Genomic DNA, 27,992 nt, shown 5'->3' with positions numbered 1-27,992 from the left:
TTTGGAGGTTTTTGTGATTTTTGTTTTTACATAGTTCTTAAGCTTGAAGTTTGTAAACGACAACATCATACCCCAGTATCAAAAAGTTGGACATGCCTTTTAGATTCCTTTTGCCCCTGTCTTCCCTGGAGGTGAAGGAACAGGGAGAGACCAGGGCACGCTATAAAAGTTAGAGTGTTTAAACACACACACACACACACACACACACACACACACACACACACACGCACGCACGCACGCACGCACGCACACATACACACATCGTTGAGGTCTATGTCCTGGGTGTTTGATGTGTGCTTGCTAAGTGAATATAGAAAGTTGAGCAGTGAGCAGACTTAAAATGACACTCCTTCCTCTCCAATGACTTGTTCCTTTCAGTGGCAATATTGTCAGCTTCCTGGTCACCAAATGGAATCAGGTTGACAGCTGTCCTGGCTCTGCCTTTCCTTTTTCAGTGTTTCTGTTCCTACACACATCTCGCCTATCCCCTGCCTTTTTGTTTCTGGTCCCTTTCCTGTTGAATTTAAAATCACTGGCTGTATGAGCGTACAAGGAAAATGGATGGGCAGAGAAAGAGAGCTTTTCCCTGGGGCCAGGTGGGGCTTAAACCTCCCTTACTATGCGTCTATACCGGTCTATGAGGCTGGCATTATTGTTCCCTAGGTAACTGAAACGCCGAGAAATTGAGTTACCTGCACAAGGTCTCATAGCAAGAAAGTGATGAGCTGAGATTTGCATTGAAGCATCTCTCACTCCAAAGCCTCCCCTTTCAGTGTAGCATCCCTTCATCTTACTCATGTTGAGTACAGGTAGGTGAGGAGTCTAGGGTCAGTCAGCCAAGGGGTCAGACATAGATGAGACTGGAATGTCCTTTCAGACATCTAAACTAAATTTTCATTGGGTCATCCTTCTATTCAGAAGTTCTGGAGACACCCTCTTACCTGTAGACTAGAGTGGACACTTCTGGCTCTGATAGTTAAGCTCCTCCATGGTCCTTGGATTCAGCTCAGCTCTTCTTCCCAGCCTGACTTTTCTCCTCCCAGAATCCTCTTCTTCCCTCCCTTCCACCATGCTTTAGAGTTTCCTTGTCATAGTGCCCTAGCTCTCTGGTTTTAGGGGAGTGGGGTGGGGCAGAAAAGGACCCACTCTATGGCTCAGGCTTGCCTTGAACTCGATGTCTATGATGACTAGCATTGATTATCAACTTGACAAGATCTAGAATCAGACGTTTATTCCACCACACTTAACATCTCCAGTTCCTAGAAACATCTGAGTTGTGCCTCCCCCCAACTTTTTCTGTTTATCTAACAATTGGTCCTAAATGTTGCCTCAGATCACCTCAACTCCATGATCTGATCCGTGACACCTCACACCCAACTGCCTTTTGCATTTCAGCCTGATGTCAGTACCCCAGGCGCCTGCTTGGCCCGACAGCAAAGGCAAATATGGCTGCCTGGTTCACTGCTCACATGTTTCTTTCCCTGCTTTTCAGATCATGTCTTCAAAAGCAAGGTCTAGGCTCCTGAGAGGGGGCAGGACTGTCTTATTCTTCTCTTTATCCTTCACCATACAAACATTTCATTTTATCCATCCCTCACCCTGTCACGGTTTTTCTTTTTTCTTCTTTTTTAACATTTAGTTAGTTAATTTTTAAAGTATTTTTTATTCATTTTACATACCAACCACAGATCCCCCTCTCATCCCTCCTCTTTCCCCCTCTCCTCCCCTGCGAACCCCTCCTTCCCTCCTCCAACAGGGTAAGTTCTCCCATGCAGGGACAGCTAAGCCTGGTACATTCAGTTAAGGCAGGACCAAGCCCCTCCCTGCTTTATCAGGGGTGAGTAAGGTGTCCAACCATAGGTAATGGGATCCAGAAAGCCAGCTCATGCACCAAGGATAGATCCTGATCCCACTGCCAGGGGCCCCTCAAACAGACCCAGCCACACCACTGTCTCCCGTATGCAAAGGATCTAGTCCAGTTCCATGCAGGTTCCACAGCTGTCAGTCTAAAGTTCGTGAGTTCCCACGAGCTTGGTTCAATTGTCTCTGTAACTTTCCCCATCATGATCTTGACTCCCCTTGCTCACAGAATCCCTCTTCCCTCTCTTCAACTGGACTTCAGGAGCTCAGCCTGGTGCTTGGCTGTGGATCTCTGCATCTGCTTCCATCAGTTACTGGATGAAGGCTCTATGACGACAGTTAGGGTATTCACCAATCTGATTACCAGGGTAGGCCAGTTCAGGCACCCTCACCACTATTGCTAGTAGTCTAAACTGGGGACATACTTGTGGATTCCTGGGAACTTCCCTAGCTCCCAGTTTCTCCCCTATCCCCATATGGTCTCCCTCTATCAAGATATCTCTTTCATTGCTCTCTCACTCCATCCCTTCCCCAGCTCAATCATCCCATTCCCTCATATTCTCATCCCCCATCCCCTCCCCTCTATTGCCTCTGCTCCCATCCCCAATTTACTCATGGAGATCTCCTCTGTTTCCCCTTCCCAAGGTCATCTGTACATCCCTCTTAGGATCCTCCTTGTTTCCAAGCTTCTCTGGAGCTGTGGGTTGTAGTCTAATTATCCTTTGATTTACATCTAACATCCATTTATGAGTGACTACATACCATATTTGTCTTTCTGAGTCTGGGTTACCTCACTCAGGATGATTTTTTTCTAGTTCCATCTATTTGTTTGCAAATTTCATGATGTCATTGTTTTTTACAGCTGAGTGATACTCCATTGTGTAAATGTACCACATTTTCTTAATCCATTCTTCGGTTGAGGGGTATCTAGGTTGTTTCCAGGTTCTACCTATTACAAATAATGCTGCTATGAACATAATTCAGCAAATGTCCTTGTGGTATGCTTGCACATCCCTTGAGTATATGCCCAAGAGTGGTATCATTGGGTCTTGAAGTAGATTGATTCCCAATTTTCTGAGAAACCGCCATACTGATTTCCAGAGTGGCTGTGCAAGTTTACATTCCCACCAACAGTGTAGGAGTGCTCCCCTTGCTCCACATCCTCTCCAGCATAAGCTGTCATCAGTGTTTTTGATCGTAGCCATCCTGACAGGTGTAAGATAGTATCTCAGAGTCTTTTTGATTTGCATTTCCCTGATGACTAAGGATGTTGAGCAATTCCTTAAATGTCTTTCGGCCATTTGCGATTCTTCTGTTGAGAATTCTCTGTTTAGATCTGTAGCCTGTTTTTCATTTGAATTGTTTGGTATTTTGATGTCCAGTTTCTTGAGTTCTTTATATATGGAGATCAGTCCTCTGTCAGATGTGGGGTTGGTGAAGCTCTTTTCCTATTCTGTAGGCTGTTGTTTTATCTTATCTACTGTGTCCTTTATCTCACAGAAGCTTCTCAGTTTCAGGAGGTCCCATTTAGTAGTTGTTTCTGTCAGTGTCTTGGCTTATTTTAAATTGCCTTTATTATGTTTAGATATATTCCTTGTATTCCTGATCTCTCCAGGACCTTTATCATGAAGGATGAATGTTGTCAAAGGCTTTTTCAGCATCTAATGAGATGATCATCTAGTTGTTTTTTTTTTTTTAATTTCAGGTGTTATATTTAGGAAGTGGCTGTACCAATTCGTTCAAGACTACTTCCTACTTTCTCTTCTATCAGGGTTCAGTGTAACTGGATTTATGTTGAGGTCTTTGATCCACTTGGACTTGAGTTTTGTGCACTGTGATAGATATGGATCTATTTGCAGTTTTCTGCATGTTGATATCCAGTTATGCCAGCACCATTTGTTGAAGATGCTTTCTTTTATCCACTGTACAGTTTTGGCTTCTTTGTCAAAAATTATATGTCCATAGGTGTGTAGATTAATGTCAGGATCTTCAACTGGATTCCATTGGTCCACATGTTGGTTTTTATGCCAATACCAAGCTTTTTTTTTTTTTATTACTGTAGCTCTATAGTAGAGCTTGAAGTCAGGGATGGTGATGCCTCTAGAAGTTGCCTTATTGTAAAGGATTGTTTTAGATATCCTAGATTTTCTGTTTTTCCATATGAAGTTGAGTATTGTTCTTTCCAGGTTTGTGAAGAATTGTGTTGGTATTTTGATGGGGATTGCACTGAATATGTAGATTGCTTTTGGCAAGATTGCCATTTTCATTATGTTAATCCTGCCTATCCATGAGCATGGGAGATCTTTCCATTTTCTGACATCTTCAATTTCTTTCTTTAAGGACTTAAAGTTCTTGTCATACAGGTCCTTTGCTTGCTTAGTTAGAGTTACCCCAAGGTATTTTATGTTATTTGTGGTTATTTTAAAGGATGATGTTTTTCTGATTTCTTTCTCAACCCATTTATCATTTGTATATAGGAGGGCTACTGATTTTTTTTTTAGTTAATCTTGTATCCTGCCACATGACTGAAGGTGTCTATCAGTTGTAGGAATTCCTGGTAGAATTTTTGGGGTCACTTCTGTAGATTATCATATCATCTGCAAATAGCGAAAGTTTGACTTCTTCCTTTACAATTTGTATCCCCTTGATCTCCTTTTGTTGTCTTATTGTTCTAGGTAGAACTTCGAGTACTATATTGAATAGATATGAGGAGAGTGGACAGCTGCTGTGGGATGTTAATGTATGTCCTGTGGGAGCCCTTCTTGGGTTCCTTGTGGCGTTACCCAGCAGGTTTGCATAGAGGATGATTAGGACCATGGGCCTGAGTGCAGGTGTCTGAGATGGTCTGCACTTGGCTGTACTGGGGGATGGTCTGTATGTCAAGTTGCTCTGATTGGTCAATAAATAAAACCTGATTGGTCGTGGCTAGGCAGGAAGTATAGGCGGGACTAACAGAGGAGAAATAAAAGAACAGGAAGGCAGAAGGAGACACTGCCAGCCACTGCCAGGATAAGCAGCATGTGAAGATGCTGGTAAGCCACGAGCCATGTGGCAAGGTATAGATTTGTAGAAATGCGTTACTTTAAGATATAAGAACAGTTAACAAGAAGCCTGCCACGGCCATACAGTTTGTAAGCAATATAAGTCTCTGTGTTTACTTGGTTGGGTCTGAGCGGCTGTGGGACTGGCAGGTGACAGAGATTTGTCCTGACTGTGGGCAAGGCAGGAAAACTCTAACTACAGACAGCCTTGTCTTGTTCCTGATTTTAGTGGAATCACTTTGAGTTTCTCTCCATTTAATTTGATGTTGGCTGTTGGCTTATTTTAAATTGCCTTTATTATGTTTAGGTATATTCCTTGTTTTTTTTTTTTTTTTTTTTTTGGTTTTTCGAGACAGGGTTTCTCTGTGTAGCTTTGCACCTTTTCCTGAAACTCACTTGGTAGCCCAGGCTGGCCTCGAACTCACAGAGATCCGCCTGCCTCTGCCTCCCGAGTGCTGGGATTAAAGGCGTGCGCCACCACCGCCCGGCTAGGTATATTCCTTGTATTCCTGATCTCTCCAGGACCTTTGTCATGAAGGAGTGTTGAATGCTGTCAAAGGCTTTTTCAGCATCCAATGAGATGATTTCATATAGTTTTTTTTTTTTATTTCAGTTTGTTTATATGATGAATTATATTGACAGATTTTCATATGTTGAACTATCCCTGCATCTCTGGGATGAAGCCTACTTGGTCATGATAGATGATTGTGTGTGTGTGTGTGTGTGTGTGTGTTCTTGGATTCGGTTTGCCAGTATTTTTGCATCAATGTTCATGAGGGATATTGGTCTGTAATTCTTTTTCTTTGTTGCATCTTTGTGTGGTTTGGGTATCAGGGTGACTGTAGCCTCATAAAAACAGTTTGACAATGTTCCTTTTGTTTCTATTGTGTGGAACAATTTGAGGAATATTGGTATTAGCTCTTCTTTGAATATCTGGTAGAATTCTGCACTGAAACCATCTGGTCCTGGGCTTTTTTTTGCGGGGGGGGGGGGGGGGGGGGAGACTTTTAATGACTGCTTCTATTTCCATAGGAGTTGTAGGTCTATTTAAATTGTTTTCCTGGTCTTGATTTAATTTGAATATATGGTACCTATCCAGAAAATTGTCCATTTCTTTTAGATTTTCCAGTTTCATGGAGTACAGGTTTTTGAAGTATGACCTGATGATTCTCTGGATTTCCTCATTGTCAGTTGTTATGTCTCCCTTTTCGTTTCTGATTTTGTTCATTTGGATTCTCTCTCTCTCTCTCTCTCTCTCTCTCTCTCTCTCTCTCTCTCTCTCTCTCTCTGCCTTTTAGTTAGCTTGGATAAGGGTTTATCTATCTTGTTGATTCACTGATTCTTTGTATTGTTCTCTTTGTTTCTATTTTATTGATTTCAGCTCTGAGTTTGATTATTTCCTGGTGTCTATTCTTCCTGGGAGACTTTGCTTCTTTTTCTTCTATAGCTTTCAGGTGTGCTGTTAAGTTACTAATGTGAGATTTCTCCAACTTCTTTATGTGGGCATTTAGTGCTATGAACTTTCCTCTTAGCACTGCTTTCATAGTGTCCCATAACTTTGGGTATGTGGTATATTGATTTTCATTGAATTCTAGGAAATCTTTAATTTCTTTATTTCTTTCTTGACCCAGTGGTGATTCAGGTGAGCATTGTTCAGTTTCCATGAGTTTGTAGGCTTTCTGTAATTAGTGTTTTTGTTGAATTCTAACTTTAAGGCATGAGTCCGATAAAATACAGGAGATTATTCCATTTTTTTTTGTATCTCGAGATTTGTTTTGTGACTGAGTATGTGGTAGATTTTAGAGAAGGTTCCATGAGATGCTGAGAAGAAGATATATTCTTTTTTGTTAGGGTGGAATGTTCTGTAGATGTCTTTTAAGTCTATTTGAGTCATAACATCTGTTGGATCCCTTATATCTCTGTTAAGTTTCTGTCTGACAGACCTGTCCATTGGTAAGAGTGGGAAGTTCAAGTCTCCCAATACTAGTGTGTGGGTTCTGGTGTGTGGTTTAAACTTGAGTAATGTTTCTTTTACATATGTGGGTGCCCTTGTATTTGGGGCATAAATGTTAGAAATTGAGACTTTCTTTTGATGAATTTTTCCTGTGATGAATATGTAATGTCCTTCTTGATCTGTTTTGATTAATTTTAGTTTGAAATATATTTTGTTAGCTCTTAGGATAGATATACCAGCTTGCTTCTTAAGTATATTTGACTGGAAAGACTTTTCTCAGCTCTTTACTCTGAGGTAGTGTCTGTCTTTGAAGTTGAGGTGTGTTTCTTGTATGCAGCAGAAGGATGGATTCTATTTTTGTATCCATTCTGTTAGCCTGTGTCTTTTTATAGGCAAATTGAGTCCACTGATAATAAGGGATATTAATGACCCGTGATTGTTAATTCCTCTTATTTTTTGTGATAAGTGTTGTGTTTTCCCCTTCTTTTGGGTTTGTTGGTGTGGGATTATCTATTGTCTGTGTTTTCATGGGTGCATCTAACTTCCTTGGATTGGCTTTTTCCTTCTAGTGCTTTCTGTAGGGCTGGATTTGTGGATAGGTATTGTTTACATCTGGAATTATCATGGAATATTTTGTTTACTCCATCTATGGCAATTGAGAGTTTTGCTGGGTATAATAGTCTCCTTCTTCTATTCCTATTATTCTTGGGTTTAGTTTTTTCATGGTATCCCAGATTTCCTAGACATTTTGTGTTATGACTTTTTTGGCTTCAATGTTTTCTTTGACTGACAAATCTATTTCCTCTATTGTACCCTCCATGCCAGAGATTCTCTCTTCCATCTCTTGTATTCTGTTGGTTATGCTTGCATCTGTATTTCATGTTCATTTACTCAGATTTTCTATTTCCAGCATTCCCTCAGTTTGTGTCTTCTTTGTTTCTGTTTTAATTTTCAGGCCTTGAACTGTTTCCTTCACCTGTTTAATTGTTTTTTCTTGGTTTTCTTGGCCTTCTTTAAGGGATTTATTGATTTCTTCCTATTTTTGTTTGTCTTTTCCTCAATTTCTTTAAAGGAATTTTTCATTTCCTCTTTAAAGGCCTCTATCATCTTTTTTTTTTTTTTTTGGTTTTTTTCGAGACAGGGTTTCTCTGTGTAGCTTTGCACCTTTCCTGGAACTCACTCGGTAGTCCAGGCTGGCCTCGAACTCACAATGATCCACCTGGCTCTGCCTCCCGAGTGCTGGGATTAAAGGCATGCGCCACCAACGCCCGGCTTCTATCATCTTCTTAAAGTCATTTTTAAGGTCATTTTCTTATGCTTCTTCTACACTGGGGTGCTCAGGTCTTGCTGTTGTAGAACCACTAGTTTCTGTTGGTGCCATATTGCTCTTCATGTTGTTGAATGTATTCTTGCACTGGCATCTACCCATCTCTTCCTCCAATTGCTGCAAATGGTGTCTGTGTCTCAGGGAGCCACTCTTGGTCCAGTTGGAGCTCTTGGTCCAATCAGAGCTGGCAGAATCTGTGTCTCAGGGAGCGGCTATGGTCTCGGAGGATGGGTGGGTTTGGTGAGTGGATTGGAGCTTGTAGGTCATAGGGTCTGGTGGGATGGTGATGGTCAGGCCTGCCTGCAGGAGTCCTGCCTGCTGGCCTGCCACTGGTAGTTAGTTTTTCTTTAAGCAGTCTCTCGAATAGCCTAGGTTACTATGTTGAACTCTGATTCTCCTGCTTCTACCTCTGGGATCACAGGTGTACACCACCATGCCCAGCCTTCATTTATTTTTGGAAATCCAAAGGTCCTCTCCCTGCCAGGCATGGTGCTGAGGGGGAAGGCAAAGAGCTCTAGAAGATTCAGATCAACAGGGCTGTTCAATAACATGAGGCTGGCGAATTGATTTTGGGCCCAGGCCAGTAGAAATATTTGTGGGAATGGTTGGCAAATAGGTGGGGCCCACCCATTCCTAGAGCAGATAAGGAGGGAAGTCGTGTGGTGCAGAGGCTAACTTTAGGAGTCCTGGAGAGAAGCGAGAGAAGGAGAAAGAGCATTGTCTGCATTTTCCAAATGAGCACATAGAAGGGGAAGTGGTGATTATGTTGCTGTTGAAAACAGCATTTCCACTTGCTTGTTACCTGAAACAATAGGAGCTGGGAGTGTAGCTCCGAGAGGCGGTGATGTCATGGGAATAGCATGAAACTAAGCTCCTTGCGGACCATGACTCTTTGACCTGGGGTTTTCTCCCAGCTCTGCATCCCTCTTGCTCACTGTCAACCGTCGCTTCGCTAATTCCCCGGCCTGGACTCGGTGTCATCCACTCTGAGGTGGTCGGGTAGGGAGCAGGGTGGTGTGTGAACAGCTTGAACTGTCTGCTTCTTCCAAGCCCTGGGCATTTTTGACACGTGACAGAAACACAAGCACAGATCAGGGACGTTCTCCTGGAAGGCAAGGTACAGTCAAGGTGGCTGGAGAGGTAGCAGGGTCTGGAGGCCAGGGCCTGATCCAGGGTAGGCCTGGTGGTTTGGTGACCATGAAGCCGACACGTTCTGACAGGAAATGACTGAAAAGGTTCTGATAGGAACCGGCAGGCTGAAGGCGATGGGGAGGCAAGGAAAATGGAGATTTCGTTTGCCTCTGGAGGGCCAACTGAAAGCAGTCTAGAGTCCCGGGTTTCGCTCTGCCTGCACACTAATAAGTGGCTTCAAGCATGTCCTTGATTCCTTTGGGGTCTCAGTTGCCAAGCGTACCCAGTGAAGCATCGGGGCTCAACCGCCTCCTCAATCCAAGTTGTAGACAACTGCAACAAGTCAGGGAACTAACTCTTCAGAATCCAAATTACCTGTTAGCTTGCAGGAAATTTCTGGACTCCTTTTGCTTTGTCCTGGGTTTTGGATTTTGGTTTGGGTTCGTTTTGGTTTTCAGGCGAGATTATCTATGGTGCCAAGGCGCTCAAAGTTCGCAATCTTACATGGGAAGCCTAGGGCCATGGGAGAGGTTGTGATGACAGTGGCTGGCGGAGGGCAGTGGCGGGGAAGCCACAAGAGACACCATCAGCAGAAGCCTTGGGGACTTTCAGAGGCTACACCTAAGAGTGGGCAAGTCCCTGCAAAAGGACTTTGTTTCCAGACCCAGCAAGACTTGGCCTTTGCAATGTTGTAAGAGAGACCTTTAAAGACCCCAGGTCCCCAAACAATACAGATAGTGTCGCAACATGCCTGCAAACCCAGGGCCTCGTGCATGCCAGGCAAGAACTGATGAGCCACAGCATGAGCCCTGAATTGAAGGAGTCCTTTTTGCACCTAAGAACTTCGCTGTAATTCTACCGGTGACAGTTCCAGGTGCTGCTAATGGCACCGCACTTTACTGCCCTGGGGATGCCTTTGCCTGCTCCCGCACTCGTCAGCTGTGTGATCTGGGCACCTTCCTTGGCCCCTCTGCGCCTGGCTCCTCATCTGTAAAGTACGGGTTGCTGCGAGGATGAAATGAGTTGATGAGCAGAAATGATGTGCTTCGTTCCACACGTTGGTGGCCAGAGGCAGGCTTGGATAAATGAACTCCAGGCCCTGACCCAGAAAAGCCCTTTTGCAGATGACAGTAGTAAGAGCTGATGCCTGATGAAGGTCCCCGGCCACCTACATGTGGAACGAAGCACATCATTTCTGCTCATCAACTCATTTCATCCTCGCAGCAACCCATACTTTACAGATGAGGAGCCAGGCGCAGAGGGGCCAAGGAAGGTGCCCAGATCACACAGCTGACGAGTGCGGGAGCAGGCAAAGGCATCCCCAGGGCAGTAAAGTGCGGTGCCATTAACAGTACCTGTAACTGTCACCAGTAGAATTACAGCTATTTTCAGACCACATTATGGCTGTTGCAGGTATCTCAAAAATCATTTATACTCATCACCGTGCACTTGGAAATTATGGTAGTCATTAGATCCATTGCTAGATCTTGTTATATTGAATATATTAATCAAGCAGCACGCATGACTACATTGTAAATTGCGCTTCAGGAGCCGGTCATCAATTCCCTTTCTGATCCTAGGTAATTTACTTACTGCATTGAAAGGCATTTTTCCCAAGAAAAGGTCGATAAGCAGTACCAGATTGCCAAGGCTGTGTATGGCATGACCCGGCAGGCTCTGCTGCTGCATAACTGGGTGCTGGAGGCCCCTCACCTGTGCTCTCGCTTTCCCCAAACCCGTAATGATGACCACCAGGGGACCAGTAATGATGACCACCAGGGGACCAGTAATGATGACCACCAGGGAACCTGGGCAGGCTGGAGTTACTAGCAAACCCAGGACCAAGCTGGGATAGACATCTAGAGTTCAAGTCTGTGTCCATCATGGCTCTGCCTTCTCTGCAAGTTGACTGTCTGTCCTCCAGTGCAGTTCCCTCAAACACAAATGACCTACTTAAGAAAAGGGACACCGGATGGGCAATAGATGACACCACCTTCGTAGCTCAGTGCGTCTCCATGGCTGGCATTTGGAGCAAGGGTCTCTCCAGGTAGGAGGGGAATACCCAAGAACAGGCCACCAGGAGTGTGTAGCCCAATGGCTACCAGCCCGCCAAAAGCTTGAGTCCACATCTCAGCTTCATCGACGCCTGCTTGTGCACACTTAGAGCCAAGTTAGTGGGTTATGCTTTGGTTTCCTCGGATTTTCGATGAGGTTGAGAATGCTCCCGGCTGTGAAGGGCCTGGGAGATGATCATAGGCCTTCTGCTGTGCCCAATGCTCTAGTATGAGCTGTCGCCATTGTTTCCTCCCAGGCACTAATGCATGGAGGAAGCCTGAGGCATCTGGAAGATCTTTGGGAGGTACTGGCCCTTCCTCCTAGCCGTTAGCTGGACTTCTGTGCTCTGATTGCCTGGTGCAATCAACAACAGACATCCTTAGCTTCCTGCTTCACGCCTCTGCCTGCAAGTCAGTCACCTAGGGAGCTGTTCATTTGTTTTGTCTCTACTGTCTTCTCTTCAGTCCAGGCTGGTCTTGAACTCTTGATCCTCCTTCCTCAGTCTCCTGGGTGCTGGGATTACAAACATGAACCATCACATTTGCTTGCCTAAGAAGCTTTTAAAATGACAGTGCCTGGGCCTTGCCTCTGAAAAATGGAATTGGACTTGGAGTAGGGACTGAGAAGAAATACTTTTTCCAAGACTCTTTAGAAGAGTCTCCTGTGGAGATAACTGAGAACCTCGGCCTCAAAAGGAAACAGGCTGGTGTGCCACTTTAGGGGATGAGGAGGGGAGAAGGGAGGGGAGACTTGGAGCCCATGGCCTGCTTCTGCAGACCGAATGAGAAGGAGCAAAGGCATGGATGTGGAGGGAGTCTATGTGTGTGCTTCAGGGAGGAGGAGGGGAAGCTAGAGCCCACAATAAGAGCTGGAGGAAGCCCACGAGGGTGGGAGCTTGACTCCACGCCCTGCCAGCCTAGTGACCTCACTGATTTTCTGGAAGAAGGAAATGGAAAATATGGAGCTAAGAAACAGATGACAATGTGTTTGTAGCCTCCTACACCCGGAATGGCAGGTATGAGGAATGTAAACACCTAGTGGATGAAGAACATACAGCCCTGTCAGTTCCAACCCCTTACACACGAAAACCCCCGCCTGCCTGCCCCCTCATACCCTCAGTCAGATGGCACCCTTACCCCCGCTGAGCAGAAAGCCCCTGTGTGCTAGCAGATATAAGGTGACCGAAGCAGAGCACGCTGAGGCAAATGCCAGGCACCCAAGGGTGTCTGCTGCCTTTTGCTCCAGCAGAAGAACGCATCAACCTGAAAACTGGTCCGAGTGATGGTTAACTTTCAGTGTAATCAGAAAGAAAATTGGCCAAGAGAGGAGAGTGGCTTGAATACAATGACAGCGAGTAATGACGGAACCGAGAATCAGGGCTTCCGGTCAAGTGATCTTTATTCTTCCCCCCTTTCCTGGCCCCCCGACTTTCAGCTTGGGCCCCTAATCTGCCTCTGCTGGGAAGAGTAGCCAGCTTCCTGCTACAGCCCCGTGCCTCTCCCTGGTCCTGTGAGGGAGCCTCAAGTCAGCCTCCAGCTCAGTGTGGATCAGGAGCCTAGGCACAGGGCACTTCAGGTTTTCCCACCTGTGTGGCCTCCGCTATCGTTTGCTTTGGGGCATCTTTTGCCCAGGTGAGAGTTGCCTGGCTCCCCACCCCCACGGGGAGACTATGACTTTAAGGGAGGACGAGTCAGAGCCATGGGGATCAGTTTCAAGCAGCCCTTGGAAGGCAAATCTGGATTGAGTTTAGGAAGAAAAAAGAAGGGGTTAGCTTTGGTCCAGCCTCTTTTCCCTTCTTGCAAGCTTGCCCCTCCTCCAGCCTACGCCTGGAAATTCACTTCCCTTGGCCTGGAGGTTAAGAGCCCAGCAGCCTTGTCCTCTCACCTGGCCCCCTACCCCCACCCTCCAGCTCCAGAGCACACCATCTGGAGGAATGCCGAGCTAGTGGCTGCGATGAGTAGGTATGTGCCTGAAATTTCAGCTTTCACTTTGTCAAAGATGTCTGGGAAGAGGAGGTGGGAAGGGTTCCAGGGCCTCCAAGACCCTTGGCAGTAGGTGGGAGGAAGATGGGTGGACTTTGGTGACTCCACCAGGGTCTCTGTGTTCAGGCATCCTTAGGCTCATAGAAAAGCCTAGTCCTGGCCCATTTCCACCTTGAGTTGCTTACCAAACCCCTAATGCGTGGGAGCTTGGTGGTGGAGAAAGCTGAGCTCTGCAGCAAGAACACTCAGAAGAGGGACTCGGTTTTTGTTACTATTGCATAGAAAGACTCACTGTATAACCCAGGCTGGTCTGGAACTCACCCTCCTCCTGCCCCCCATCCCCCACCCCCACCCCCCCCACCCCCCACCCCCCCGAGTGCTGGCATCACAGGCCTGGGCCACCATGCCCTGCAGAGGGATTTGTTTCTAGACAGGGTGCTGAAGCCCCTGGAAGGCTCACTCCGCTCTCTAGGTTGAAGTCATGAAGCTCGGCATCTTTCCCTAGCCCAGTGCAGCCCTGGGCAGAGGGCATGACGAGCAGGCCTTTAGTGTTCATTTGTTGTTCTCTGGTCCTAGTGTGAGCTGGTGGCTTTAAGAGTTCAGCCTTCAATCTCAAGGCTCTTTGGTTGGGGTTAGACATCTGCTGTGCTTTGGCCAGGGCTTTTCGGGGGGTGGGGGAGTGGGTTCCTACCAGAGAGAGAGAGAGAGAGAGAGAGAGAGAGAGAGAGAGAGAGAGAGAGAGAGAGAAAGAAAGAGAGGGGAAGAGAGAGAGAGGCATGCATACCCAGACACTACCCTTCTATGTCACAACAAAATTCTCCACAGCCAAAGGACCACTCAAGAGTCAGTACTGACAAATGCACCCCTTCTTTTAGCATTCTAGGTGGCTGTGATCGCAGCCAGCATGCCTCTGTCCAAGTTACAACTCACTCCAGTCACCAAGAGTCAAGCTGTCAGATGTTCTTGGCGGAACAAGCAATGCTTGGACCATATATGATTCTGATGGTCTGACCAGGGGTCTCGCTTTACCCCTAGTGACCAGAGACAGTGGGTCGGCCCCTTCTGTATGAGAGGAGTCAGGAGGAGCTTGTTGATCTCGGCAGGTTCTCTGACCTTGGGGTCCTGTGTGGCCAGGTACTGTTCAGGGACTAGGCCCAAGTCTCTTTCAGGAAGACGGCTGTTGTATGAGATGTACCCATTCTAGTGCCAACAGCATCAGCATCTACTATGTCCCTATCAGGGCATCTTGGGACACTGGAAGCCAGTTCTTCTTTTCTCACACAGGCTGGGTAAGCAGGGAAAGGCAGAGAAGGGATGTGGAGAAACAGCCCAAGTAGAAGAATCAGCTGCCATATTGGGAAGCTAGTGTGCCCCCAGACACACACCAACAATGGGCACCAACAGGCATCTAGCAGGCATCCCATTGCTGAATAACTACACAAATAAGTGCATAATGTGTCCTGGGATACGGGGGGATGGGCACACCAGCACTTAAGAAGTCCCGGGGTCCCCTTGAATCTCTGTCACCAGCCCAGTTTGTCTTCTCTGTCTCTTCCTTTGCGCACCCCTCTTGTAGCTAAAAGCACTAAAGCCCCTTTCTGTGACATACAAACCTACGTCCTTAGAAACTAAGAGCCTTGCCTGCGGTCAGGTATGCAAGTTGAACTCAAACCCCAGAAGACGTCCCATGGACCCTGACCTACCATGGGTGCAACTCAAGCAGTCTGGACCCCATTCGCCTTATCCAAGAGCCACCTGGGTGTCCTGAACAGACAGCTGGTTGGGGCTGGCTGGGTCTCCCCCTGCCTCCCTGGTGGGGTTATTAGCCCCCTAGGAGTGTGGCTGCCACCACTCGTGTCCCTCTCGAGGACATTGCTGCTCACCTAAGAGGTTATTTCTGAGCCTGGAAAGGAGTCGACAACTGCATGTTCTTTCCCAAGGCTATGACAGCGCTGCATTTGATTATCCTTGCATACCTTTCATCCCGCTGCGGCTGCTCCTGCCTCCTGGTGATGGGATGTCACCAAGATGAACCCTCTAGTTCCTTCGGGGAAGCCTGTGTTCTGCCCACTCGCTAGTGACCTTGGAATTCATCAATCCTTTGCAGAAAGATAGAAGCAGAGAAAGTGAGGGTTCACATCAGGAAGGCTGGAAGTCTGCCTGTGTCCTGAGATCAATAGAGAATCTGAGAGACTTGGTAGTAGTTCGGTTAGGATTGTTCTGTCTTGTGAGGGTGTGTGTGTGTCTGTGTGTATCTGTATGTGTGTCTGTATGTGTGTGGGAGGGGTAGTACTTTATTTCATTGCCTGTTTGTACCCAACTCTGTTTGTTTGAGGGAAGCTAAAGGTTTTCATATACTATTATTTTTTAATGTGGAAAAATGCCATCCCTTCAATGTAAAGCTGAGTAATTCCAGTAAAAGGATCCAAGTGAAGGAGGCTTCTGCCCAAGTATGGGAAAATATCCATCCATCTCTCCCCTTAATTAGAAAAATGGCCTTCCAAGTGGTGAGTCATGCTGCCCGCTGGCAAATCGCACCATTCCTAGCCAGTGGGCCAGGGACAACAGAGGCGAGAGATGGTGGCGGCGGCGGCTGTGACACAGATAAGACATGAGAAGAGGCTTGGATTCCTGATGCCAGCAGCTCTGTGGCCTGGTGTTGCTTGTTTCTGTGCCAAAAAAATTATTTGCCTGGCTGCATCATCCAGGATGCTGATCCCATGTTTGAGTTGACCCGTGCATTCTGATAAGTGGGGTGTGGCAAGGGGCACATAGCATCAGACACAGCGCTTTGCATGATCTGGGCTTCTGTTTTCTTGAGGAAGGCACGTACAGAGAAAAGTGTGTAAAGCACACTGGGTCATAATGATTCAGCCAGTGAGCTTTTCCATATGTGGACACATGTGTGTAACTATCACCCAGAGAAAAATACAGAGGGTTTGCACAACCATAAGGCTCACTCTCGCCCCTTTGGTCCAGGGCCTCTCTGTTTACATGTTCCAAGTACTGAAATTCAGTATTTCTAATTGGTCCTGTGCTGGGAAATGTAAGAACCAGTTCTGGTGTGTGTATGGGGGTGCCCTGCCTTGTACTGTTTCTCGAAAACTCTTTGTGGTATAAACATTCCCACCACAGCTGGTTTCAAGCTACCAACAGCTTAGCATCTGGATCAAAAAAACATTCTGAAAAAATGAAGTTTGGTTCTGATAAGTCTGAGCAAGCTGACTGTGAAGGGGGATCAAAGAGGGCAGGTCCAATGGTGTACCCAGTACAGCCTAAGGGGCCTCCCGCATACACTCAGCCCCTCCATTAAGGAAACAATCGCTCACAGGATTTGAGTGATCACCAAATTCATTTATCCACACAAATGACTCTAGAGTCACAAACATGAGCAAATCATCATAGCTTGATCACCCAAGGCACCATAGTAATTTAACACTTTAAGATTCGTGTCTTAGTTACTTTGTCTGCTGCTGTGACAACATATCCTGACTAAGGCAACTTAAGTAAGGAAAGGCTTATTTTGGCTCACAGTTTAAGGGTACAGTCCATCACGGTGGGGAGGTCAAGGTGGCAGGAAGTCAAAACAGCTGGTCGCGTTGAGTCTCATGAAGAAGAGAGCCATGAATGCTAGTGCTCAACTCACTTTCTCCTTGTTCATACAGTTCAGGATCCCAGCCCGGGGACTAATGCTACCCAGAATGGGCAGGTCTTTCCACCTCATTTTATCTAATCAAAATAACACCTCACAGGCACACCCAGATATTCATCTTCAGGTGATTCTAAATATTGGCGACTACAGGCCTCACCGCAGTTGAGATGCTGAGCTGTTCATGACCACCAAGAACTGTCTCATTACCATTAGGAACTCCTTCGTACTACCTCTTGGTATTTGCATCTACTCAATTTATTTGGGATCGTGGCTAAAAGGATATAATCCACCATGGTGGGAAGCCTTTGCAACAGGAGTTTGATCACATCGGGGTGGGTAAGGAAGCAGAGAGAAGGTAGGAAGTAAAACCAGGGTGTACATTTCGAGACCCACTATCCAGTGACCCACTTCTCCCAGAGAGACCCTACCTCCTAAAGCTTCAACAGCCTACAAATCAGTGCTACCATCTGGGACCAAGTTTTCAAATATATAAGCCTGTGGGAGACAGCTCACACTGAAGTCATTAACAGTCCCCTCCTTCCCTTAGAGACTCATGGTCAACTCATAAAGCAAAATCACTCAGTCCAACTGAGAAAGTCCTCGTAGTCTTAGAGTTCCAACACTATTTCAAAGTCCATAGCCTATTCTGAGACTCAGAGCGGTCTTTTAACTGGGAGCTACTGTGAAATCAAAAACCACGTGACAAACTTGCAACATACAGTGGCGCAGGGTAAGCCTCCTCATTCCAAAGAGGCGGAACAGTTGTTGCATGGAGCAGTAATTTGTTCCTTTCATGGCTGAGTAGCAGTCCACGACCCGAATGCACCCATTCATTTTGGCCATGCACCTGTGGAAGGACAGCTGGAATGATTTCAATGTAGGGACATTATGAAAAAAAGCTACTCTGAGCACTCAGGAAATGGGTTTGTGTGTGAATATGTATTCATTCTTCTGGGACAAATGCCTGAGAGTTCATTTGCTGGATTGTCCAGCAATTGCATGCTTAGTTTTTCAATAGCCACACTCTATTCCAGCATGCCTGTACCCTCTCATGATCCCCCTAACAATGGATGGCTGATTAGGTTTCTTGACACCCTCACCAACACTTTGTGTGATCACTGGCCATTCTAGGTATGTTGTGATACACATGACAGTCTTGACTTCCATTTCCCTAGTCACTGATAACTTGGAAAGTATTTTCATCTTTTGGGCGTGTTGGTCATCTACATGCCCTCTTCAATGAAATGTCTCCTGTGACTTTTGCCCGTTGTCTAACTGAGCTTGTTTGGTTTTGTTTGTTTTCAGAGACGAAGCCTCACTATGTAGCTCTGGCTTACCTGGAACTTGATAAGTAGACCAAGCTGACCTTAAATCACAGAGATCTGCCTGCCTCTACCTCCCAAGAGCTAGGTTTTGTTGGGATTTTTAATGAGCTTTGAGAGGTAGTTACCACTCCTTTGTTGGATATGCAGTTTATTTTCTCCTACTCTATTTTTATTTTGCTTTTATTGTATTTATTTTATCTTATGTATATGGGTCTTTTGCCTGCACGTATGTCTGTGCACCACTTGTGTGCCTGGTGCTCACAGAGGCTGGAAGAGGATGTCAGATCCCCTGGATCTGGAGTTACAGACAGTTGTGAGCTGCCATGTGGGTGCTGGGAATTGAACCCAGGTCCTCTGGAAGAGCAGTCGGTGCTCTTAACCTCTGAGCCACCTCTCTAGACCCTCCCACTCCAGTTCATCTTTTCATTCTCTTTATATATTGGAAAGAATTAATTCTGAGGTTCAGTTGATCAATTTTTCCTTTATGGCTCATCCTTTGCTTAACTCTACATTCCAAAGACTTGTCTCATTTTTCCCCTAAAAGTTTAGTAAGCTCATGTTTACATTTGCCTTATCATATATTTTCAGTTGATTTTTTTTCTTCTTTTTCTCCCTGGTGCCAGGAGTTAACACCCAGAGCCTTGACTACGCTAGACATGCTCTTTATCACAGGGCTGCATCTCCGACACTTTTCATTTTTGTTTTGTCTTATTAAGTTTCCCAGGCTGGACACAAAGTTGTGATCCTCCACCTCAGCCTCCTGAATAGCTGGCATTACAGACATCTGCTACTATGCCTATTGGAGTTCAGAGTTCATTTTTTTCTCTAAGGCATGAGGTTTAGAACAAGACTTTTTTCTTTTTGGCCTGTGCATTTGATTGACTTGGGACCATTTGTTGAATAGATTATCCTCCCATCAGACTGCTTTTGCACCTTAGTCAAAAATCAGTCAGGCACAGTTTGTAGGTGTATTTCTGAGTTTTCTGTTCTGTTCCATTAGTCTTTATATCTATATATTTCATAATGCCAAGTCATTTTGGTTAACACAGGTGTATACTAGGCCTTTACCACTTAGTAAAGTGGTTTCTCCCACTTTACTTTTTTTTCAATATTATTTTAGCTATTTTAAGGCCTAGTCCCTTTCCACCTAAATGTTAGATACAATCTCTATCTGCAAAAACCTTTGTGAGCTCTTGATAGGAACTGCATTATACCTATAAACAAATTTAGGAAGAATTCATGTCTTTACTGTGTTGAGCCCATGAACTTAGCATGTCTTTCTAGTTATTTATACCTTCTTGGCTTTCTTTCCTAAGCATTGAGTGACATTCAGTAAAATGTACATTCTGTGATTTTTTTTTTTGAGACAGAATCTTCCTAAGCATTGAGTGACATTCAGCAAAATGTACATTCTGTGAAAGCTTTTTTTTTTTGAGACAGAATCTCAAGCATCCAGGCTGGCCTGGATAGATGAGATATGCTGCTGAGGATGACCTTGAACCTCTCTCTCTAATCTGCCTGCCTCTACCTCCCAAGTGCTGGGATGACAAGTGCCCCACTATCCCTGATCCATACAGTGCTGTTTTCTTTGGAGCAGTTGGAAATGGTAGTATGTGTTTTTAAGTTGGTCCCCACAAGGTTAGTACTAGTATAGAAATGTAATTGTCTTTCTATGTTAGCTGATGAATCCAACTTTGCTGAATTCATTTATTAGTTCTAAGGGTTTTTGTATGGATTACTTGGGATTTTCCATGTCAATAATTATGCCATCTCAAAATAGGGATCCTGTTTTTAATTTCAATATATACTCCCTTTTTTCCTTTTAATTGCATAGCTAGGATTTCTAATTTTGTGTCAAACAAGAATGGTGAGATAAAAAAAAAAGGAAGGAAGGAAGAAAGGAAGGAAGGAAGGAAGGAAGGAAGGAAGGAAGGAAGGAAGGAAGGAAGGAAGGAAGGAAGGAAAATTATGAAAATTATGAAAAGCTGGATGGTAGTTGTGCTTACTTTTAATCCCAGCACTCGGGAGGCAGAGGCAGGCAGATCTCTGTAAGTTCGAGGCCAGCCTGGGCTACAGAGTGAGTTCCAGGACAACCAGGGCTGTTACATAGAGAAAGAAACCCTGTCTTGGGGTTTCAAGAGTGGTGAGAGTCGGGCCAGGGATGCCGGTCCAGTCTGTGGTAGAGCACTCACTTTTTATGCATGGGGCCCTGGGATTAATACCCAGCACTGAAAAACCAAACTGTAGAAGGCATTCTTGCCTTGTCTCGAGTCTCCTGGAACACTGACTAGGGCCAGCGAGGGAATGAAGAAAGGACAAGGGTACAGACACGTGTACAGTAAAGCTAGGATCAGAAAAGGTCTGCTACCGCCACAATGCAGAACCCCGCCTGTTTATTATGTGCAGTGTGTGTGTGTGGGGGGGGTAAGGACTGGTTCTTCTCAGTAGGATGTCTCTGTAGGCAGGCATTCTCAGGCTGTAAGGCTGTAAACATCAGGGAGAGGAAAGCAGCAGTTGTTAGTCTGCACACACACACATCTATAGTGGATAAACACTCAGATTCCAACTCAAGGAGAGGTTTGCCATCCTTCTGAGTTTCACCAGGGTAAGGCTTTGCCACTTCCGTGGGGCCGAGGCCTTCGAGCCCTTGGCATGGATGTGCCCATGGTAACAACACACATTCACTCAGGATTTCACTCCATCAGGACTTCCTCCACTCCCCACAGTTGCTGACCTCCATTGAACTTAACACCATTAAATTCAACGTTAACTGTGGAAGTGTGTGTGTGTGTGTGTGTGTGTGTGTGTGTGTGTGTGTGTGTCTGATGCTTTTTGATTCAATCATCACACAGACTGTAGAAAATGAAGGTAGAGAGGCAAGATTGTATTTACCCGGTGTTTTGCTCACCGTGTTCTTCTTCCTTCCCAGCGTTCCTTTAAGTTTAGAGAACTTGGTGCAGCCAGTATTTCAGACTAGGTCTTCTAGTGACAAATTTGTCGTTTTCCCGAGTGCATTTATTTCCCCATCATTTCCGAAGGATATTCTCACTGGTTATAGAACTCTGAATCAGGTGTGGTGGCACAGCTCTGCTCTATCCGGGGCTCTCATGATAGAAACCCTAAGTCTTAAGTTATTTTCATGAGGATTGGAAATGCTCTGCTTGTGTTTCAATCTCTTCTCTCTGTGGTTCCCATTCTATAATTTCTGTGGTTCTGTCTTGAAGTCCGTTTTCTGTCGTACCGTTCTGTCATTTCTATCACACCTCTTGCTGCACCCCCCACCCCCACCCCCCATCCCCGTCCCTCTCCGATTAGTGAATTTTGTGGTGCTTGGGATAGAACCCAGGGCTTGACACATGCTACATAAGAGCTCTGCTGCTGAATCACAACCCCAGCTCCCATTAGCTGTTGTTGTTATTGTTGTTTTTGTTTAATCTGCTATTATTTTGGTAAGCTTTTTCACTTTTTCCAAGAATATAAACTGAAGCATTTTGCGATGACTGTATTTAAATGTTGCCTGGCAATTCCAATGTCTCGCATCTTGGTGTTGGCCCTAGTTTAATGATAAAGAAAGGCGAAGTGGGTACCTTTCGGCAGGCCCTGCCAAGGTATACCACTAAGCAAACTCACCACGTGCAAAAGAGTTAGTGCAAGAGGTTTATTGGGGGAGGGAGGGAGACAGTGAGGGAGTGAAAGGCCTTGTCGGAGAGGGGACACGAGAGCGGCAGGCAGACAGACAGACAGGCAGGAGAGGAGCAGGTGGGGTAAGAGAAGAAAGAGGCTAGAGAGAGCGAGCTGTGCTCTGGCGGCACTTTTCAGGGATGCACACGTCCCATCGCTGACGGTGGAAAGGCACCTGGGGACAGGTGATGACGTAACTCCTCGGGCGGCAGAGGCAGGCTGCTGCCTGGCCCCGGTGGTGGCAGAACGTGCCCACCCCCTCCTTGGCCTCACCCTGACTTCCCTTAGGCAAGGAAGGAGATATCAGGCGGCAGGCCATTTCGAGAGCTACTCACAGCCAACTGTCTGGCCAGCTTTGTGCCAACAGGGCTCGCACTCAGTCACAGCTAGTGCCACCAGGGAAGAAAGGGCCAGCGGTTCACTGGATAGAGGACTGGAAAATGCTGATCAGCCCTTTAACACGGCATCCAAATCATCAAAAGCTCAAAGACTACTATTTGGATGTGGCATAGTGGTGACTGTCCATAATCACAGCACTCCGGAGGCTAAGGAAAAGGACTGCCTTGAGTTTGAAGTCAGCTTGGACTACACAGTGAGGTCCAGGCTAGCCTGGGTTATAGAGTAAGACCTTGCTTGTCTCAAAAGCCAAAATCAAATTCCCATTCTGGTTGTCAGCACGGGACTTGTATTCCCAGATGCAAGGCACAGGAACTTGAGGTCTAAATATACTTCTTGTCCTTGGACAAGTCACTTGGCTTATTTATACCCCAAGTGCTTCCTGTATAGAATAGCACGAGAGTGGCATCTTCTTCCCAGAGCTGGCAAAAGCTTGAATGGCCATGGTCTGTGATAGCCCAGGCCCGTGCCTACTGCAGCAGACCCCAAGTAATGGACAAAAGAATGAGATAAGCAGGGGTGGCCGCAAACAGTTTTCTGCCAAGATTCAAAATTATAAATGCTTTCAAATGTACAGCTCGTGAAGTAGGGAGGAAAACGTCATATCGAAACATCTTGCCACATTTGTTAAAGATCTTTTCTAAGAAACAGCTTATTACCCATCCAGCTGTGAGTCCCACCCCCATCTCAGCTTAGAAGTAGTCACTATCCCAAATTGGTTGTTTCTAATCTCAATGTCTATGTTTCTCCCTTCATCACACACACACACACACACACACACACACACACACACACACACACACACCTAATATAGAATATCATCTTGTATGTTTTACAACAACTGTATATAAATGGCATCGTATTTTGTTTATATATTCTTCGGCAGCTTTATTTTTATGCTTTGGCAGTTTATCCATGCTGACACATGAATTATATTCATTGGAATTGCTGAGTGCTGCTCTGTAGCACTGGACCACAGTGTATTCATTTTCAGGTCAGGGCGTGACTGGGTGGTACAGCCCTTACCTAGCACTCAACCCCAGCACTGACCAAAGACAACAACCAATACTTACACATTGTCTAATTCTTAAGCATTTAGGTTTCCACTCATTTTTCCAGTGTGTATGTGCCATGCTCGTGTGAACTGCCCTTTGGGGCAATTGTACAGGTCTACAACTTCAAGTTCGGTCAAGTTTAGTAGAAGGTTCACTTCCAACCAACAATCCCCACTTGGTGTCCACGGAAAATCTCAGATCAGTTTGCAGCCTGGTTTTTTTTTTTGGTTGGTTGGTTGGTTGGGGGCTACTTCCAGCAGGCCAGCTGGGGCCAGGGTGAAGTTGGTGTGGCTACTCAGACTCCTCCAGGAAGTCCACACACTGAGGACTCACATGTGCGTCTTCTTTGCCCGTTCTCAACCTTGGCCTCGTTTCACTGTGGCCCTATTGAGATTCCCCCAGTCCCTGTTGCTTTCATGTCCACCCTTCGAGTCCCGCGGGTTTCATAAGGAAGCCTGCAGCCATAGGCACTGTGGGATGAGGAACGGGAGCAGCTGAGCTCAGCTGACCCACACATGGCCTTCATTGGAGGATGGAGTTTGCTGTTCTGTTCAGGCAAGGTGCCCTAATCTTTCCTTGAGGGGGTAGCTGAAGAAATGGGAGCTCAGACCCTCTGTCCTGGTTTCTGTTTGGGATTTTTGTTGTTGGTTTTGGTTTTGTTTGGTGGTTCTTTCTGGTTTGGGTGCTGGAGACGTGTTCCATCATTGAGCTCCACCCCAAACCCCAGGTTGATGCCCTGAATTGCATTTCTGCATTTTCCTTGCCATCCATTGGCACACACATACACTCTTACTAACTCAGACTTACGAAGTAGCGGAAGGGACACTTGTTAGTTGTCCACAGCAAGTCACTTAGCCTGTAGGAATCTTCTTTAGTCCCCAGTCACACTCAGCAAAGTTATCATTTTAGGTTTGTATCATGGCCCTCAGAGAGGGTCACTTGCCCTCGATCCTAGATCTAGGGTATTCTGAAGACAGCATTGCACCCCAAATCCCAAAGTTCAAGTGTCACTCTCCAGAGTCAGATGGGCTCCGTTCTTTGCTGCCATGAACATTTCCTGAGCTTCTAGAATGAGCTATGCTCTGTAGCAAGCACTCATTGCCCACGTATTGATTTTACAGAGCTGTCAGTTCAAGGAAACTACTGCCTCCTGAGTGCTGGGATTAAAGGCATGAGCCACCACCGCGTGGTTGAGGAAGGACCTCTTAAGAACAAAAATCATGTATATTGTCTTAGCCAGTGTTCTGTTGCTGTAAAGAGACACCATGATCACAGCAATTCTCATAAAAGAAAGTATTTTAATTTATGGCTTGCTTATAGTTTCAGAGGATTAGTCCATTGTAGTCATAGTAGAGAGCATGGTGGCATGCAGGCAGGCATAGTGCTGGAGCTGAGAGCTTTACATCCTGATCTACAGGCAGAGAAAGAGAGAGAGCCTAGGCCTGGCATAGGCTTTTGAAACCTAAAAGATCACCCTCAGTGACACACTTCCTCCAATAAGACCACACCTCCTAATCCTAATCCTTCTAATCCTTCTCAAATAGCCACTCCCTGGCTACTAAACATTCAAATATATGAGCCTATGGGAGCCATCTTATTGAAACCACCGCACATATGAACAAGTCATTTTAATATAGTGGGTAAGTGACAGTGATGGATTGAATTACATGATCTGCAACATTATGATCACAATACCTGACAGAATCATCTTAAAGAAGGAGAGGTTTCTTTTGGCTCACAATTGAGGTTTTAGTGCATCATAGTTAGGGAGGCCTGACCAGAGAACGCAGGAGGTGGGGTGCAGGAAAGAGGGAATTCGACTCAGTCCAGCCCCTGGAGTGGCTACAGTTGACATGGGGAAGATGAGCCTTGTGATGCTTAATCTTCATTGGAAACCTAACTAGATTTAGAGTCACTTAGGAGATACACCTCTGGGTGTATCCATGGAGACATTTCTAGAGAGGTTTGACTGAGGGGGGAAAATCTATCCTAAAAGTGGGTGGTACCATCCTATGGGCTGGGGACCCAGACTGAATAAAAGGGGAAAGAGGAGAAAGACTGATGTGTGCCCTGGCACCATGTCTCCCTGGTCCCTGATCTATCCAGATATGAACAAGGTCCCTCTTCCACAGCTGTGAGCTGCTCCTGTTACCATGGCTATCCTGCCATGATGGACTGCATCCCCTCCAACCATGAGCCAAAATAAATCTTGCCTCCCTTAAATTGTTTTTAATCAGATATTCGGTCCAGCAATAAGAAGTGTAACTATACAGGCCAGGCTACATGGAACCATAATATACTATTTCCCTACAGCAGGTTTTTTTGGGGGGGGGTTGAGACAGATTTTTCTCTGTGTAGCCCTGGCTGTCCTAGAACTCACTCTGTAGACCAGGCTGGCCTTGAACTCAGAGATCTGCCTGCCTCTGCCTCCTCAGTGCTGGGATTAAAGGCATTCACAACCATGCTCCTCCCTATTTCAGTTCTTAATCCTGTCACACCTTATACCCCTTTATATAACCAATTTATTAGCACTAACCATCCTAAATTGAAACTCTTAGGTTATAAACCCACCCCACACATACACATGACTTCACCCTGAAGACTCTGGGATCTGCAAACTCAACTAAGTAAAACTTCAGCACTGGGATCAATCACATCTCAAATGCTATTAATGGCATTACTGCTATCATATATACCATTTCTTGATCATGTCCTGAATGTTACCAGGCACTGTTTGCATATTATATTTAGTCTCTGTACTAACTCCATGAAGTACACAATGTTATCATCCTCATTTTACAATATGAGGAGACTGAGGCAATGCAATTTTTTCTCAGGAGACGGAAGTCACACAGGAAGTGACTGAACTGAGAGTCTACCTCAAACTCGAGGGTTTGCCATGTCAGGCAAGTTCTGTACCACTGAGTTAAATTCACAGACTCTGTCTGTCATTGTGGATGGTGGTGTTGATATTTGAGACAGAAGCTCACTGTGTAGCCCAGGCTGGCCTTGCATTCAAGATCCTCCTGCTGCAGCCTCCTAAGTACTGGGGCTGCATTTGTATGCCATCACTTGGAGCTCAGAGACATCTTCTTTAGTGTGTACCCTTCTCAGAGGCTGCCATGCCTCAATACTCCAACGACCTCCTTTTAAAGGCTATTGTGGTCTCTGTCCCTTTTAGGCCACACATAGTTGGTTATTTTGACAGATATTTTACTCTCCATTTCACCAAGGATCTACCTACCTTCTTAAGCCCTGCCGCTCTTCCGGGCAAACAGGAATCCAAATAGGCTCTTTCTTAGAAAGAGCTAGAGATTCTCCAAGTACAGTCAACTGAGAAGACCGCAGAAAGCAGCTTGGTCCTCTACTTGCACCCCATTGTCCCATTTCTTCTGCCCACAATTAGCTGGCCTTCCTTTGTACCATACATTCAACATGTGGTATGGGGTTGACAGAGATGAATGAAGCCCAGAACCTGCACTTAAGGAGCTACCAAGTTAATCAGGCAGGTGGGAGGAGCAAATTGCTGTGTGGTGAGTGCTGTGATCAGTGAAGACAAAACAGACCAGTGCTAGGCCCAGGATTCTAGAACTCGTAGCAGGACTGCTTCACAGTGGTTGATGTGTTCCAAAATCCACACCTTTAATCCCAGTACCCAGGAGGCAGAGGCAGGCAGATCGCTGTGAATTCAAGGCCAGCCTGGTCTACAGAGCGACTTCCCGGACAGCCAGAGCTACATAATGAGATCCTGTCTCAACACTACCCCTCCCCGCCAAATAAAGAATTCAAATAAGGAAGTATGTGTTTAAAAACAACATGTCAACAGGAGAGGCCATCCTGCCTTTTTGATTTTCGCCTCCTTGGGGCTCACTCAAAACAAGAACCTGGGATTTGAGGCAGCTCAATGAATCCAGATTTCTATATTTCCTGCCCTGCTCAGTGGTGGGGAAAGTCCTGGTCTCTAAACAAGAACTCCAGGCCTCCTTAGCATGGGCACCAGCCTGTGTCCCTTCCAGACTGCCAGATTGACCCTCATATGGTTGGGGCCCCATAGAGCATAAGAAAAGTGGGCCAAAGAATCTCCCCAACTGATGTGGCTCTGGTGGCCCAGTGCACTAGAAGCTCCTACATGCAGGTAGTCGATCGTAATGGTCCATGCTGCACTCTTAGAGATGTCCAGGTAGGAACAAGCAGTACCTAGTAACTTCCCCACCTTCTAGCACAAAACAGGTGCTGAAATTAAATAACAGTTGCGCCAGAGCATGAGAATCCATCTGTATAAAATATCAAGGGCCAGATAGGTATGAAGAAAACTCAAGGGTTATTTGGTATGGGTGGCATTACCTGAAAAACACAAGGGAGCAAGGTATAATAATCTTTGGAATAGATGGGCATGCCATCATCTATACACATGCCTATGGGAATAAGCAGAGTCCCCAAACTGAGGGGTGGGCTTGCAGGAGCCCCAGATGCCAGCTGAGACTCAAGACCGGATATAAGTCCTTTGTGGGGTGGGGCTGGTCAAGGAACCAA

At 45.9% G+C, this 27,992-nt stretch overlaps 1 protein-coding gene across 5 annotated transcripts in view; it reads left to right on the top strand.

Moving 5' to 3' along the window:
* Nhsl2 (NHS like 2) overlaps positions 1-27,992 on the top strand; it is a 254,154-nt gene that overhangs the window by 111,213 nt on the left and 114,949 nt on the right. The window contains exon 1 of one of the 5 annotated variants that reach the window (XM_076561838.1): positions 10,690-13,329. The exons of the other annotated variants lie outside the window; for them this stretch is intronic. The gene's annotated coding sequence lies outside the window, so the exon portion shown is untranslated. Of the gene's footprint in view, positions 1-10,689; positions 13,330-27,992 lie in introns of those variants that run through there. 5 annotated transcript variants of the gene reach the window in all.

Source organism: Peromyscus maniculatus, chromosome X (genome assembly GCF_049852395.1).
Source record: "Peromyscus maniculatus bairdii isolate BWxNUB_F1_BW_parent chromosome X, HU_Pman_BW_mat_3.1, whole genome shotgun sequence".
Taxonomy (NCBI): domain Eukaryota; kingdom Metazoa; phylum Chordata; class Mammalia; order Rodentia; family Cricetidae; genus Peromyscus; species Peromyscus maniculatus.
Note: the sequence above shows the minus strand (reverse complement) of the source record. Positions and strands in the feature narration are given on the sequence as shown.